Source organism: Gopherus evgoodei, chromosome 7 (assembly GCF_007399415.2).
Source record: "Gopherus evgoodei ecotype Sinaloan lineage chromosome 7, rGopEvg1_v1.p, whole genome shotgun sequence".
Taxonomy (NCBI): Eukaryota; Metazoa; Chordata; order Testudines; family Testudinidae; genus Gopherus; species Gopherus evgoodei.
The window spans coordinates 42631047-42647748 of NC_044328.1; the positions used below are offsets into that span (position 1 = coordinate 42631047).

At 41.1% G+C, this 16702-nt stretch overlaps 1 protein-coding gene across 3 annotated transcripts in view; it reads left to right on the forward strand.

Annotated features, from left to right (window-relative positions):
* The window catches only part of SGPL1 (sphingosine-1-phosphate lyase 1), a 69063-nt gene that overhangs the window by 4608 nt on the left and 47753 nt on the right, over positions 1 to 16702 (forward strand). Inside the window, exons 1-4 of one of the 3 annotated variants that reach the window (XM_030569972.1) lie at positions 450 to 485; positions 8062 to 8147; positions 10886 to 11092; positions 12158 to 12251. The gene's annotated coding sequence lies outside the window, so the exon portion shown is untranslated. Of the gene's footprint in view, positions 1 to 449; positions 486 to 8061; positions 8148 to 10885; positions 11093 to 12039; positions 12059 to 12157; positions 12252 to 16702 lie in introns of those variants that run through there. The other 2 variants (XM_030569973.1, XM_030569975.1) reach the window with 2 other exon arrangements.

The following is a 16702-nucleotide window of genomic DNA, read 5'->3' on the forward strand; positions in this document are numbered from 1 at the left end:
CCTCCTCCTCCACCCCCAAACGGGGCAATCAAATAACCCCCCTTGCTCTTTATCTTACTAATCTTATTCTCAACTGCTCTCCATAGTTACATCTTGAGGTTTTCAATGTGAGAGGCAAGTAAGATTAGCTGGGTGTGTCAAAGTGGTAGAAGCAAGTTCCAGCACTGCACATCTGAAACTAAGTACTCATAGACCTAAACAGACAGACTTACAGCCAAATCACATATGCCTCCTGTAAAACAGATAATCTTGAGAAAGGAGTAGGCTACTTGAATTCCTAATGAGATTTGTTTTTCATTCTGTTATTAATTTTCTCTTCTGGGAGCAGTGGCATAATCAGTACACTGCTACCTCGATATAACGCCACCCGATATAACACGAATTCGGATATAACACGGTAAAGCAGCGCTCGAGGGTGAGGAGGGGGCTGCACACTCTGGTGGATCAAAGCAAGTTCAACATAATACGGTTTCACCTATAACACGGTAAGATGTTTTGGCTCCCAAGGACAAGGTTGTATCAAGGTAGAGATGTACTTCAATTCTATGGGGGCAAAATGTACTTCTTGAGGTCAGGAACTTTTCCTGCTAATTTAAAAACCCTAAGGATGCAAAGTGTAATGCATTTTCTTTGGAATTATTATTGCATATACACATTGCATATAAATAGGAAGGCAGATCTTTAAACAGATGAAGCACATTCTACCCTGGACAGCTGCCACCTTAGAGAAACATATATTCCATAAAGAGAATGTGGCATGAGGTGTGTATCCAGTCATACTTACCTTCACCAAACAGTCCCAACATGTGCACACTTGGCAGAGAGAGAAGTTCATGGTGCCTATTGGAAAAACAGTAAGGGACTGAAATCTGGAAATAAAAGGATGGTTCTGATGCCTCCAGTAGGCGGAGATTTGGAGGTGACCTAGTGGGAGGCCCTCCAGACTCTGAACAAGGTGTTTAAGAGTAAATTATCTTGACTCACTTTTTAATGATTGAGAGAAAATAGGATTCTCAAGCAGAAAAATTTCACTCAGTGAATACTAAACATATGGCAAAAATTGCCATAGGAGGCCATCACAGCAAAGAGTAGACATGAATTTAGGATTTAGAATCTGGACTTTTACTGCAAGAATGTGGGCTGAAAGTTACATAACATTAGCAGGCTTGTTAGGACAAAATAATTTTTCTTGTTCCTAAAATTGTGTTATGTTCCAACAAGCTAAGTTCCTTCATGTCCTCATGCTATATTAATTGGACCGAGAATTGCACAAAGTATGGATATGCTCCACTGCTTTACCTTCAGTTATACAAGCTAGGATAAGATTTACATCAGCTACCAATCTTTATGCTTCAGTGCATGAGCTGATCATCAGCTACAATGAGAAGAAATTTCCCCACCAACTCAACACAAACACATCACACAGCTACACATTTGGGCATTTTCATCCTTTTCTGCAGCATTCAGTAGATGTTCCTGTCAAGGAGAGAACTCAGAACTGGATGGAATGTTGATCTTTCTTGTGTTTCTGCTGCTGCATTATTAGCCCATGGCATGAATATGTATTGACATTCATCTGTTTTGCATGCTGCCACTGTGTTAAAGTCTGCCAATTTGAAACATAGGCTCAGTAATGAAGTTGTAGGAAGCATTAGGCTTTTATTACAGACTGCGGCCTGGTCTACACTACTCGTTTAAACCGATTTTAGCAGCGTTAAACCGATTTAACGCTGTACCTGTCCACACAACTCGGATGCACTGGCCAGGTAAACAGGAAAAGCCCCGCGAACTTTTGAATTTCATTTCCTGTTTGCCCAGCGTGGAGCTCTGATCAGCGCAGGTGGTGATGCAGTCCCAAATCCAAAAAGAGCTCCAGCATGGACCGTACGGGAGATACAGGATCTGATCGCTGTGTGGGGAGACGAATCTGTTCTATCAGAGCTCCATTACAGAAGACGAAATGCCAAAGTGTTTGAAAAAAAATCTCCAGGCTACACAGTGCTGCGTGACAAGCTTAACGGAAAGCCAAAGAATCAAATGGACACTCATGGAGGGAGGGAGGGGGGACTGAGGACTCCTGCTATCCCACAGTCCACAGCAGTCTCCGAAAAGTATTTGCATTCTTGGCTGAGCTCCCAGTGCCTGTAGGTTCAAACACATTGTCCGGCGTGGTTCAGGGTATAGCTCATCAATTTACTCCCTCCCCCCCCACATGAAAGAAAAGGGAAAAAAATCGTTTCTTGACTTTTTTTAATGTCACCCTATGTGTACTGAATGCTGCTGGTAGACGCGATGCTGCGGCAGTAAAAAGCAGTATCCGCTCCTCTTCCCTCCCTGGTGGCAGACAGTATAATATGCTTGATAGCTGCTGAATACTCCTGGCTGGCCGCAGGTGAGGCTGGCCGGGGGGGCGCCTGGGTAAAAATAGGAATGATTCCTGGTCATTCCCAGTAGATGAGACAGAATGGCTCGTAACTGTCCTCATCATAGCAACTGGGGGCTGAGCTTCAATCAGCCCCCTCCCTTTCATGTATAAAGAAAAGATTCTGTACTGCCTGGACTATCATAGCAGTTGGAGGCTGGGCTCCTCTCCCCCACACCACTTAATGTCCTGCATGGACTATCATAGCAGCTGCCTCCCCCTCATTTTACCTCACTAACAAGTCACTGTTTCTTATTCCTGCATTCTTTATAACTTCATGACACAAATGGGGGGGACACTGCCACGGTAGCCCAGGAAGTTTGGGGAGGAGGGAAACAACAGGTGGGGTTGTTGCAGGGGCACCCCCCATGAATGGCATGCAGCTCATCATTTCTGCGGGATGTGACATGGAGCGGCTGTTCTCTCTGATACACTGGTTCTCTAGTACACTTGCCCCATATTCTAGGCAGGACTGACTCTATTTTTAGATACCATAAAGGAGGGATTGACTCGGGGAGTCATTCCCATTTTTGCCTTTGCGCCCCCGGCCGACCTCAGCCAGGGGCACCCATGATAGCAGCAGACGGTACAGAACGACAGATAACCGTCATCTCATTGCCAATTTACAATGGCAGCAGATGGTATAGAACGACTGATAACAATCTCTGCTATCAGGGAAAAGCAAATGAATGCTGCTGTGTAGCGCTGCAGTATCGCCTCTGTCAGCGGCATCCAGTACACATACGGTGACAGTAAAAAAAAGCTGAACGGGCTCCATGGTTGGCATCTGCCAGACCAATCCAGGGAAAAAGGGCGTGAAATGATTGTCTGCCGTTGCTTTCCCGGAGGAAGGAATGACTGACGACATTTACCCAGAACCACCAGCGACAATGATTTTTGCCCCATCAGGCACTGGGATCTCAACCCAGAATTCCAAGGGGTGGGAGAGACTGCGGGAACTATGAGATAGCTACAGAATAGCTACCCACAGTGCAACGCTCCAGAAATCGACGCTAGCCTCAGACCATGGACGCACACCCCCGAATTAATGTGCTTAGTGTGGCTGCGTGCACTCGACTTTATACAATCTGTTTTACAAAACCGGTTTATGTAAAATCGGAATAATCCCGTAGTGTAGACATACCCTGCTATTATTACAGACAGAAGGGAAAAGAAGCCAGCAACAGGGAAACTATGTGATCCAGTGAAGCTAGAGAGGTGACAGTATTAACTGGGACATCACAGTAACAGCTCAACACAGGTCACACAGAAAACAAAGTGGCACCAGGCACCAAAATGAAAAGCAGAATGTCTGTAACTTGTGTCATGAGACTCCATTTCTTCTACCCCACAGTGCAGCGACAGGGGCAAGCTTGGGATGAAGACATATTCTCTTAAAAGAGTAGTATTTGTGAACTGCAGAGGTCATTACATTTCAAGCCATCCAAAATCTCCATCTGTAACAATATTTTATACTTCACTATAGATGCATTAATAAGTATTGGGGGTGGCTAAATTGGTAGCATAGTGGCTGCATGATATGGGATACAGGTTTCAGTCCTTTACTCTTTGGGCTAGTAGGGGCTAGAAGGCAGTGTGCTCTGCAGTGTGTGGCTGAATGAGCTGAGTGACTAGCTTGAAGGGTGACAGGATAGGTGAGGTAATATCTTTTATTGGACCAACTTCTGTTGGTGGAAGGGATAAGCTATCAAGCTTCACAGAGCTCATCCATAAGTCTTGAAGGATGTGAAGTTGTACACTGCTGTCTTTGTTCAAAGGACAGTTACTATGAAGGGACTCTTAACAATTCCATGAGCTATTCCATGCTACTTTGATCTCTTCTCTACTACTATAGTTTTGGCCTCTGATACCCCCTTGCCGCCTTCTCCACAATTCAGGGCTAGAGAGTTAGTTTGTTTGTTCAGTTGAGCTAGTATATCTGGGACACATTTTCTGGTCCAAGACATTGAGTCACTTCAGCTGATTATTGACCTAGAGCATTCGGACTACTTGAATTATGCTACAAAAATCTGGTATATTCTGCAAGTGAAGCACCTCTGAAACGAATAATTCTCAGGAGACTTTTCTATTGTAATGCATCTAGAAGCTATTGATCATTTTTCTTGGACCTTGAGACGTGACCATCTATGTTAACACAATTGTACAAGATGCTGTGAATGCTCCATCTTTGCTGCACGGTTCAATCTCAACTGTTGCAAAGGAAACCATTCCAGTCCTGTCAATTGGAGATACAACTATCTATTAATTTATTTTTAACATAGGCTTGTAAACCAGTCTATTCTTTGCTATTGATTTAGGATCTTGATTTAGTAAGAGACTGTTTAACAAGATCTTTACAATGGATCATTAATGTCCTTCTGCAAGGCTGAGAGACTAGCAGTTGGCTGGGGTGGGGGTAGGGTTGGGAGGAGGGGGAGAAGGAAGGAAGAAGTCTTACTATGCGATTTCCTTGGAGTGTAGAGTACTAGACTGGAGACAGTTTAAAAGCCAAGTCAGTGTAAAACTGATGGTCAATGAAACTTAGGGCCCAAAGTACTTAGGAGAGAGGATGCAGACTGCCAATTGTCAGGGAAGTAGGGAACAACACGAAAAGCTCTGCTGAATGGATCTGCAAAACCTACTAAGTGTTGAAGAATAGATCTTCATTGCTAGATTTTTTTTTTATATTTCAGCAAAAACTAAAACCTCAGCTAATATGTACAGTACTGCTACGGCACAGCACCTTTTGGGTTTTAAATACGTAATTGCAGGAAGAGCAGAAGTGCTCACCTGCTCTCAGATATGCAGCTACTCATCTACAAGCTGCCAGCAGATCTGCCTTTTCATATATAATTGAAGAGTCTTTCAAGTTTAACCTCCTTCTCCTGCTGAACAGGGAGAATAAAAGTATTTTTAAATAGGACTTGAATAAGCAGGATTTAGCGGAATAAAAAGGGATGTAAGTGTAACTAACACCATAATTGATATTTCAGGATCCTAAAGAATATTTTAAAAATATAATGGGCAATCCTCTTTATCTCTGAGGTATTTTTGGATGATTGACATTTCTCTCCCCCCATGGAAGACCTACATTTATTCTGCTCTTCACTTGATTTTCTTGTGGGCAATTTTTTTTCTTTTACGTACTTATATCATTGATTATCACGATTATTTTTTATTATGGAGGCTTAAGTAGAGACTTCTTCAAGGGACCCCCCCCTTTCAGAAAGCACTGAGCACCTATCATCTGAAACAAATCAGGCCTTTTTCAAAGGGCACCCCATATCATGAGTCACTTTGGAAAGTCTCTAAGTACCCTTACAGTTCTGGGTTGTGTTAGTTAATTTCTTACTATGAAACCAGCTAAAGGGATATACTGGTTTTCGTGTAGCCCATGGAAAAATGCTTTTTTGAATGTCAAAGTAAAGGACTTTTGTGTTTATGTTTTGGTGTGCCACATTTGCTAGTGTAGACTGTTCTTTAACTCTAGAAGTCATTGGGACAGTCCATTAGTCCTGCTATTAATAACGTGTTGGATGCGAAGATAGGCGTAATTGGAGAGCATGTAAACCATCATGTCTGTGCATGTTTTACTCTTTTTATATTCTTACTTTTCAGTTGACATGCTACCATCAACACTGCATTTGTTTACAGCCTGTGTGCTCTAATAACAAAATCGATCACCTCTTTGTGCTTGATATAATGTTACTTGCTAGGGAGGACATCCTAACAATCATACAAGGTACTCTATCCACCAGTGTAATCTATACTCACTGTGTGCAGATGCACATTCCAGTAACAAACATCAAGGCAGCCAGAGAAGTCAGTGCCAGAATCATTTTTCATTTGCCAGTGCTCTCTGTTACCAAAACCAGAGCCACAGGCTGGCACTGCCTTATCACGAACCCCACCAGACAGCTGGGGTAAGTGCAGCTCATATATGATGGGTTATATACAGGGGAGAGACGTACTTCCAGCCCTTTCACCCAAGTTTACTGCTGCTTTGGGCATTTCCCTTCCCACCTCCCCAACTTCCTTCTTCAAATGGAAAAACAGCCTACTTCAGCAGCTCATGTTTTAGAGTGAAAATTAAATTTGAAAAGCTTCAAATGCAGTTACAAAAATTCTTGCTCCCCTGTATTCTGAAGAATTATGAGAGGCATGAGTCACCAGTCCAAGTCCCACTGCATTTCATGTATATTTTCACAATTAAACAAGCTGATAGGATTCACATGAGAGAGACAATTTGAAAGTATGTTAGGCAGAATCCTTTAAACACCTTTGATAATTTAAAGAACATCAAAACAACAGTTTACAGGAGCAAGATTAAAGTAATCAACATAAACATGCTTGTTGCCATAAGTGTCTCCTGTTAAAAGTAGCTTGAGCATAAACATTCATTTAATTCAGGAGCTATAGAGTTTGACAAATCCTCATCTGAAGTATTGAGACTATTCCCTGTCTGATCTCTTTCCTGTAGCTATACCAGCAACAGCAATTAACCATATATTAAGAAAGTGTTCTTCCCTAGTGAATACCTACAATTTAGCTGGAAATGATATCCAATTACATTAATTCTCATCAAAGAAGCATTATCGTCACCTGTGCATGAGTTATATCTGCTATACTGGGAAATGGGGTCAGTATTATTTGCAGGCTATAGTCAACCAATTTGGTGGCTCAGAATTTGTGCATTTTTTGAAAAAATAACTAATATTTGGTGATAAAGCCCTCAAATATGTGAAGTGTGTATTTAATCATCCCTACATGCCATTACATCTTTAAGCACTAAGACATAAGAACTGCTAAAGTAAATGTAAGCCACAAACTATGATTCTTTTTAAGTATTTATGAAATATTATTCCAATTTCAAAATACAATAGGGATGAGCCTGTTTTTCTGCTCCATTAGCATTGTCATGAGATGTAAAGGCTCTCTGGCATGTAAGGAGTTACTAGGTTCCTGCCTATCAGATGGTTGATCTGGGCAAAGTGATAAAAGGAAAAAGGAAGGAAGAATAGGGAAGTTACCACAGGACAGTGATTCTCAACCAGGGGTACATATACCCCTGGGGTACCCAGAGGTTTTCCAGGGGGTATTCAACTCATCTAGGTCAGTGTTTCTCAACCTGGAGGTTGCAGCCCCCAAAGGAGTCACAGGATAGGTTATGGGGAGTCTCAAGTGCAAGGCTGGCATTAGGGGGTGCCCAGCAGGTAAATGGCCCAGGGTTCCACACCACAGGGGGCCCTGTGAAGCTAAGAAGCCAATGCCTGAGGCGCAGGCTTCTCACAAGTGAAAAACAGGCTCCAGTATCACACTGAAATGTTAGTACAATATTGATATTCCAACTGTTTACTTTATAATTATATGGTAAAAATGAGATGGTAAGCGATTTTTCAGTAATAGTGAGCTGTGACCCTGTTTTGTATTTTTATATCTGATATTTGTAAGCAAGTAGTTTTTAAGTGAGGTGAAACTTGGGGGTAGGTAAGACAAATCAGACTCCTGAAAGGGTACAGTAGTCTGGAAAGGTTGAGAAAGACTGCCATAGGGAAAGGGTGTGTTGTCTCTCTTTCCAGGTGGCAAGACCGTGGCTGGTTGTTACCTAGTAATTGGAGTTGATTTATTCTTGTCTTTAGTTTCATTTTTTGGAAATAAAGGAAGCCCAGAAGAAAGTGATGTGAAGAGATTTGGAGTTGGGACTTTATTCTTCCATCCCTGGCTGGTGAGTGCACACTGCTTTATCAGCACCCAGAAGTCTCAGCTGGGATTGTGGCCTCAATACAGTTGTCTAGAAAGGTGTGCTTCCTGCCCCAGAGAGCTTGCAGTCTAAGGAACTGACACTACAGAGGAGCTCTGCGGACCGCTATTGGCTCCAGTGGGGCTTGTCACCATGCAGAGTTCATTGCAGGATCAGGGCCTTAAACCAGATGTAAAAAGCATGGTTACTACACAGGAAGATGAGGGTAACCCTGATAGCTGGTCTATAACTGCATACTTCTAAGTGTATCAGCTGATAGTTCTAAGTCTCTTAAGGTTTTTCTTAACTACAACAAAACCCAACAACTTAACAAAAAGTTCAGTCTCAGCAATCCTCACTGGCCATCCACCTAGCAGCATGTAACCCTAAAAAACTGCAAAGACCACTACTTGTCAGAGTGAAAACTGCAAACATTCTCCTTGCTCTTCTGCTAAGGCTAGGCAGAGCTGCAATGAAAACATATGCATTCTGCATAGAATATTCCACACACACCAGGTATGTCTAGAATATGCTGGACTGTTTTGTTATAGCTTTTTTTATTATGTAATCGAATAGCGATTGCTATGCTGTCCCTTACTGTTGGTATTCTGAAATATAGCTTTCCATGTTAGCTTCAGTGATGCTGTCTGCTGCAAAATGCTTTCACTGGAAATGGAGCTTTTATGGGAAAAATGAGTCTTGCACATAAAGCTGGATAAAATAGCAGGGATCTATGGTTCTTTTCCTCTTGTCACTTTAAATTTGGAACTGTCTGCTGCCAGGCCAGCTCAGCTCTGGAGAAGTAGCACTTCCATACTGAACAGTTTCCCCTTGCTTCCTGAAAATACACTATTAAAGTGTATGTATTAACACCATGTGTATAATTAGCTAAGCAATGAAATAGTGGTAGGGTAGTGACTGTAAGCCAGGATATTATTTGCTATGCACAAAGTAATAGCTAAAAATATTGTTGGCTGTTAAACCCCATTTTCCCTTACTCTTGAGTAGGCCATAGGATTTTTGAATTTCATTTGCCCTGGGTTTTCAGGGGGAGGGACCAGCAAAGGTCCACCTAAGGCAGCCTCGCCCACCTATGGCTGATGTTGGGGAAAGATCTCTCCAGGACCCATGTAGGTTGCTTACAGCCCCTGAAGTAATGGCAGAATCCCATCATTTAGTGTCTTTGAGTGAAGAATGACACTTCAAACTGTGTGACCCTCTGAGTGCAATACTGCAGTGTTAGGATTTGGTATGATGTCAAATCCTGTCATGGGACTTCAGCTCTCAGATTTATTCCTAAAAGTGACTTCATGCTCTAGAAAGACAGTTTAGAAAATCTGGCTTCCAAGGGAGGAAAAAAGTTACTCATCCCACTTTGCGCTAGTTCCTTTGAGTGACCACCCATCTTTGACAAGAATGAAGCAAAATAAAGCTACCAATTTTGCTTGAGCATGAGAATGGAATAAGGGATGACTTAAACATGACACATTGTTTGGTCCTTATTGTTCATATTCCTTTTTAAAACACCTTATTCTAAAATTTGATAGTCCCACTAGAGTTAAGTGTCTATCAGCATTTCTGTTACAAACCTCTCTTTTGCAGGTTAACTCAATTAGAAGAGTTGGGCATGTCATGCTTCTCTGAGAGAGCTCAATAAGTTGAGTTTAGCTGTCCTTGAGTTACATCAGTGGGAGCTATAGCAGAAGTTTCATACACTTGTATAACCAGGTTTTTTAAATTAAGTTCCATAATCTGCAGTAGGAATGTGGTCTTAAAGCTAAATTAATTTGGTGTTAATATGACTAAACAATAAAATTATTACTGTCTTCAACTGATCAGAACCCTTGATTCACAAAAATTGCCTCTGACGCTCAACACTGCCACTCCTAGCAGAGGATGAGAAGGGAAGATGATGTGTCTGGAAAGACCCAATCCATACCTTATAGGAATGTGTACTGCCTCTGTAGTGTTCCCAGCCCATGAGTGAAGAAGAAGAGGGCAGGTTTTTCATTTGTCGCTCCTGTGACAGGGCATTGCCAAACTAGGCCAGACCCAGTGTTGTACTTTGGAATCTGACCTACTGTTACACAGAGTGTAACATTAGAGACATTCCATCCTGCTTAGACAAACAGATAGAAGCAATGATGGTTTGAGTATCTACTACTAGTGCAGGCAGGCTCATCAGAAACCACATTTTCCAATTTAACCAAGTGTTTTGGAGAGTCAAGCAGGATCATTTGAGAATCTGTTCCCAAAAAGCCACAGATCACTGACATCACAATATTAGAAACGTGACCATTCATGACCTGCAGTTGGAATGTATTTTGTACGTTAGAGGTAGATTCTGTGGCAAAACTAAAGAGGCACGTCGGCTACTGAACATAATAGGACCAAATCACATCCAATTTAATTTGCTTTCTAAACAAGACAATGATTTTCCTGTGCTTAGAGTAAAGAGATCTAGACTACCTGACCCACCGCTTACTTTTGGAATAAAACTCCTAGTTGGTTTTTCTGTAAAAGACAGATGGCGAGCACCTCTAAACCAATTTTAACCAATTATACGATCCTCTCAGCCAATCATATAATTCCTTTTAGTCAGCTGATGAAGCCTCCCTGCACCAAATACTGCCTCCAGCAGGTGAGGGCAGATTACTGCCCTTAGGTTCTGCTGATTTGTTGACATGACTCACTGAGGCTATTGTTGCATTTACTCTTCCCAGAACACGGAAATTTGTGGAATTATGCCAAATTGCATCAGATCAGGAAAGGTATGAGAACTGGATACTCATCACAATGAAATGCGACAATGAATAATAGAGGTGCAAGAGACCAACCCAAACACCTCTGACCTGACATATTTCTGCACACAGGCAACTACAGCTGTGGAAATCAGCTGTGCCATGTCAGTCACATGACCTGGAACCTGGGTAAGATGCTCTTTTACTGTAAAAATCAGCTTAATTTACTATTTCCAAAAGCTCACTTGTGGCTTCTTCTTCTCTGGACAATTTATCACTGACTGCTCATGGGTTGGAATTAGTCTGCAGTGCCAGGGTTATCAATTTTTCTTTTTATTGTGTGATTAGGAGAGTTTAGAAAAAATGTTTTAATAAGAAGTATTGATGAAACCATGGGGGTGGAGAGGAGATTTTGATACTGATGACTATTTTTAATAAATGGCAGTGGCAGAAGTCTCTCAATCAATATTCTATAACAATCAGAGTCCAGCTGTCAGGGCTTCATAATTAACAAGGTTCTGAGCTTTATGGTGTGAGAATAAACAATCAATGGTCCACCCCCATCCACCTATCTAAGAACCTCTTCCTTTTCTCCCTCAGTTGATGCCTTGAATAGACAAACGGTAATACTGTATGGATAAGATCTTTCTTTATACCTCCATAGATGCAAAGAACCTCGAACACAGCAGGATCAGTGTGGTTTCATTGTGGGTGCATGCCCAGAACATGGGGGAGCAAACACAAAGAAGCCAGAGATTTGCAGGGGATCTTTGCAACCCAATGTAGGCAAGAAGTCTGTTTTGGGGGCAGTGCAGGTGGAGCCATGATAATGAAAATCAACCTCTAGAACAGAGTGACTCTGCTGTTGCTTCATGATCTATGATCTTCTCAGTTCATGGCCTGGTTACTCAGGCTGGGAGCTGAGAAGATAATTTGTCTGTGTTATTAATTATGGTAGTGCCTAGAGGACCTGATTGGGGGATCAGGGGCCCATTGTTTTATATACCGAACACACATAATAAAGAGTTCCTGACCTGGAGAGTTTACAATCTATATATGTTTCCATTCTGTCCTGAGAGACTGTGGGAAAGTTTCTTATTGATACAGAGCTCTGAAGAAATCACTGGGAAAAGTTTCAGTGCTGCATTTTAAAAGGTGAGAGTGACAAATGTGGCATCATTATAAATTCAGAACCACAATACAATTTTTGCAACAATCTAAGCGTATGTTTCTAATCACCATGTTTGTCTCTAGAATCTTGTGCTTTCATGTCAGTGATGTTAATGTCTCCAATATCATCAAGAAGAGGATGTGCTTTTATCAGCAGAAAAAAAGTTGAAAACTTGAAGTGAGTACAATCTAAAGGCTTGGAAATTAGAAGGCAAATACAAAATATCCCCAACTCTATTATTTGAAAAACAAAACGTCATGTTTTTTTGAGGGCCTGACTTATGAATTTTGAATACTTGGGGTTGACCAGTGGTAATATTCTTGTCAACTGTATAGCAATATAGTGGAAAAAGAGAAAATGGCAAAGAGACAAGTAAATCTGAACCCAATTCACTTTCTCCATCATCTATCTACTGCAATTTACATGGCTCATCAAGGACTGAGCACCCTGGACAGCTTAAGGTGTTGAATCCTTTTTACTTCTCTTGCTTTCATCTCCACACTTAATCATTTTGCAGACTTGTACTGTGTGGGTATTCTAAAATGCTTTGTCAGTGTTTTGTTTCTGTTATGTTTTTGCACTTGTCAGATTGTCATCTATCTGGAAACCAAAGGCAGAAAACTTCTGTGAGAGGAGGTGCATGTGGCTCTTGGAAACTGAGCAGAGATTTTTTTTTTTAGCTATTTTTTTAAAATCCGGAATTAAACTTACACCTATTTTGTCTTTTCCTGGTATGTGACTATAATCTTTAAACCAATTCAGGTCTTAAATTCTCAGGAAATATTAAAATTTATTATGACCTTTTTAATATCTGGGGACTTTAAATATAAATATTTGATCTACCTGAATGTTGTATTTGTTTTCAATCCATTTTTGGATGAATCTCATTTCAGCACTTTGAGCAACTCATGAGTCCAGAACAGTGGCACAAGGAGGAAAGCTTCAACCTTTTAAAAAGCCACATTTATTGCTGTTTTAATCACCCCCCAAATATGGTTACTGAAATAAATGGAATTCAAACTGTGCTAATACAGAAAATAGCTTTAATGGTCTGTTTGTTTTTAATTATAAATCAAACGCCAATCAGTTGGAAGATTGTAGTTAAAACAGACTGAATGTTATTTGCATTGATGTGTTAATCAGGCATAGATTTTCATGAAGACCAGTTAGAATTAGTCCTATCTAATCTATGGCCATGCTCATGCAAAGACTTACACATTTACTTAACTTTATGTGCTGCAAGTAGTCTCTTTGACTTTGCAGTACATAACTTAGGCACAGGCATAAATGTTTGCAGGATCAGGTGGACCTATATTTGCTTAATTTGAATGCATAACAATTGTGTAAAGAATTAAGCCGTAGTCCTGCAACTGGTTGCCTGTGGACAGACCACTCACCAGCACAGAGACCCACTGATCTCAATGTGATTCCATGTAGTGTGGCAGTCTGTGAGAATAACAACACAGGGTGGAGGAGGGAATGAGGAAAAATTGAGCATCAGTGTATCTTGCTCTTATAATCAATTACTCCTACCTCCTGTCTTCCCCAAGATTGCACAATTACACTGAAAAAACAAATAAACTACAGTAACTCCTCACTTAACGTTGTAGTTATGTTCCTGAAAAATGCGACTTTAACTTAACATTGTTTAAGTGAAACAATGTTAAGCAAATCCAATTTCCCCATAAGAATGAATGTAAATGGTGGGGTTAGGTTCCAGGGAAATTTTTTTTTGCCACACAGTACAGTACTATAGTTAGGAGGTGCCCCCGCCTTAGCCCAAACAGACACAGCCCTCGGGCACTTGAGACAATGAGGCAGGCAAGGAGGCTGAAGGTACTGTAGGCTAGGAGAAGCATGTTGCGCAGTGGCAGCTTCCCCTATTCTGCAAGCACTAGGGGCAGGGGGCTCAACCCTTGGCCCACCCATGCCCCCCTTCCCCCAAGCCCCCACCCTTAACCCGCCTCTTCTTCCCTCCTCTCCCTTTACTCCGCATGCCATGTTCTCACTCCTCCCCTCCCACTCGCCCACGGCAATCTGCTGGTTTGTGGTGTTTGGGAGGCAGGGAAGGGATGGGGAGCCTGTGTGCTGAATCCTTGCTCCTCCCTTCTCCCTCCTGAACGCCACAAGCCAGCTGATTGCTGCAGGCAGGAGGCGAGGGGAGGATGGGGAAGGTGCTGATTGGCAGGGTCTGCTGGCGACTGGGAGGCGCTGTGGGGGGGCAGATGGGAGTTGATGGGGGGTTGCCAAACAACGTTATAGTGAAGCATTGCACAACTTTAAATGGAGCATGTTCTGTAACTGAGCAGGGACGTTAAGATTGAAACAACTTTAAGAGAGAGGATGTTAAGTGGGGAGTTACTGTAAATAATAGGAAAGCTGCAGTGTTTTGAGTTAGGTTAGTTGGATTGACTTCATATTGCAAACATTCTAGTCTAGAGCTGTAGAAACCATTTGCAATGTACAATTCATTCAAATTAATTATGTTCCTTTATCTTTCCTGAATTTGTCACTTTAAATTTAATCTAGTGCTTGAAATTATTCAAATAACCATAGAAATTATATTGCAGATTTTTGTGAATAAATTTCAGCCTATGAATTGTTTACAAACATTGTCTGCCCGAGGTGTTCATTAGCACTTTGGTCACATGATATTGTTTCTGTTCTTTGATTGGATACGTGAAAATGTTATAAAGGGTATGTGTTTGTGTGAAATCTAGCCACTGGGCCTTTGATTCTCTCAGGAAAATGGGTCAAAGAGGTTCAGAGTATCTGTAGGCCTCACCTGAGATAACACTATGAGGCAATATATTTTAATATTGGCTCAGGTTAAATTTAAAATGTTTTCTTGTGGTAGTCAAACAAAATAATTGTGTGTGGTGCCAACTGTAAAGTGGGTGTATGAACTATTTAACTGTATCTGTGCCAAGGTTTTTGCATGATCCTAGTTTTGAATAATGTAATTACATATTCTTGACTTCTCATTTAAATATTAGTGCAAGGGATTTAGCCAACACAGGGAATCCTTGGGGGTCCAGATCGGCTGACTGTACAGATTCTTTGTGCTACCAGAGTGGCTCACAGTGGCTGTAGCTGGGTTGGATCACACCCAGAGCCACATACACTGTAATTTTAGTCAATCAATATGGAGTAAATTAAAAGGAAATGGGGTTGGTGTAATATATGACACACTCATAATGTATTTTAAAAAGCCAACACATTCCTCCTTGCATCTCCTACAGGCTATCATTAGTTGAAGTAAAGGTTGCAATTCCTGTTTATAGTCAGATTGTGGAGCTATGTTTAGCATTGGGAACATGGGGTTGAGGCGTATCCATTATGTTTTGAGAATTATGCTTGGATTTTGTTTACTGATGTCTTAATTGCTGATTCCCATTTTTTAGTGAGTTAGTATTATGCTTAGGTTAGCAACCTTAACTTTCTACAGTACTGGTTTTTGTTTTTGAATTATTTTAAATTTGACTTTGACTAACATTTGTTTCTAATTGTAGCCTGAACCATTTGATGTTTGACTGATGTAATTCCAATAGCTTTGTTATGAGACCTGATGTTACTCTCATTAATTACTACTTACTATATATCACAGTAATGGCCAGAGATGCCAGCTAAAATTAGGGCCCCATCATAATAGACACTGTATAAACACAGAATAAGAGACAACTCTTGTCCCAAAGAGCTTACAATCTATAAAGATGAGACCTAAAAGATGGTGGAGAATCAGACACAGAGAAATAAAGTGACTTGCCCAAGTTCCGTGGCAAATCCAGGAATAAAACTGGGGTCTCCCGATTCCCAGTCTAGTACCCTTTCCACTATACACTGTCTTATTTCTTTCTGTTTTTGTTTTTTAAATCCATCCTTATAGATTGACCAATTACACATCTTACTGCTTGCCACTTCTCTTTCCTTTTTTTCTCCTATCTTGCCAGCTTTATTTCTCATTGGAGTGAGCAGGTTACCTCTGATATGGGATCTTGAGGTCACCTTCATGATATTCTTCAGCAAACTGAAGTCCTACATACAATCTCAAAAGAATGGTAGAAAGATCGAGTGTTGCTGAAATTTCCAGTTTCAAAATCTTTCTTCTAAACCTTGCTTCTTATAACAGCATTCTAAAAAGGGAGAGGGGTATTGTGGCCCAGTAACCTGTTGGTATCAACTGGCAGAGGGCATGGGGAATGTAGGATTTTAGAGGAATCCTCTGGGTCAGATATATGCATAATAGTTCACTGGTTGTCATAATCACAGTGAAATGTATGTTTGGGTAATATTTAAGGAATTATATATCTAAACTAAAAATTACATTCTTAAGGTCTGGAAGTTAAGACAGATCACCAGGAAGTGACATACCTTGGACATGTTCCTTTTAGACAGGAGGCAACAGATCCTAATCTCTGTGCCTGGCCCTGTGAGTATTGTGTATCATCTGCCTCACAAGGATGCCTATTTGTATATTGGCCCAGATACCAGTTGAAAGATTGCAAAATCCACAAGTGAAAATTTACAGGAAAACACAATCATCAGGGGAGTGTCCTCTTTATGACTAAAATTAAAGGATTAGTCTGGTGCATCAGGAAATGCAAAGAAACACAGGATCCTTCACCGAG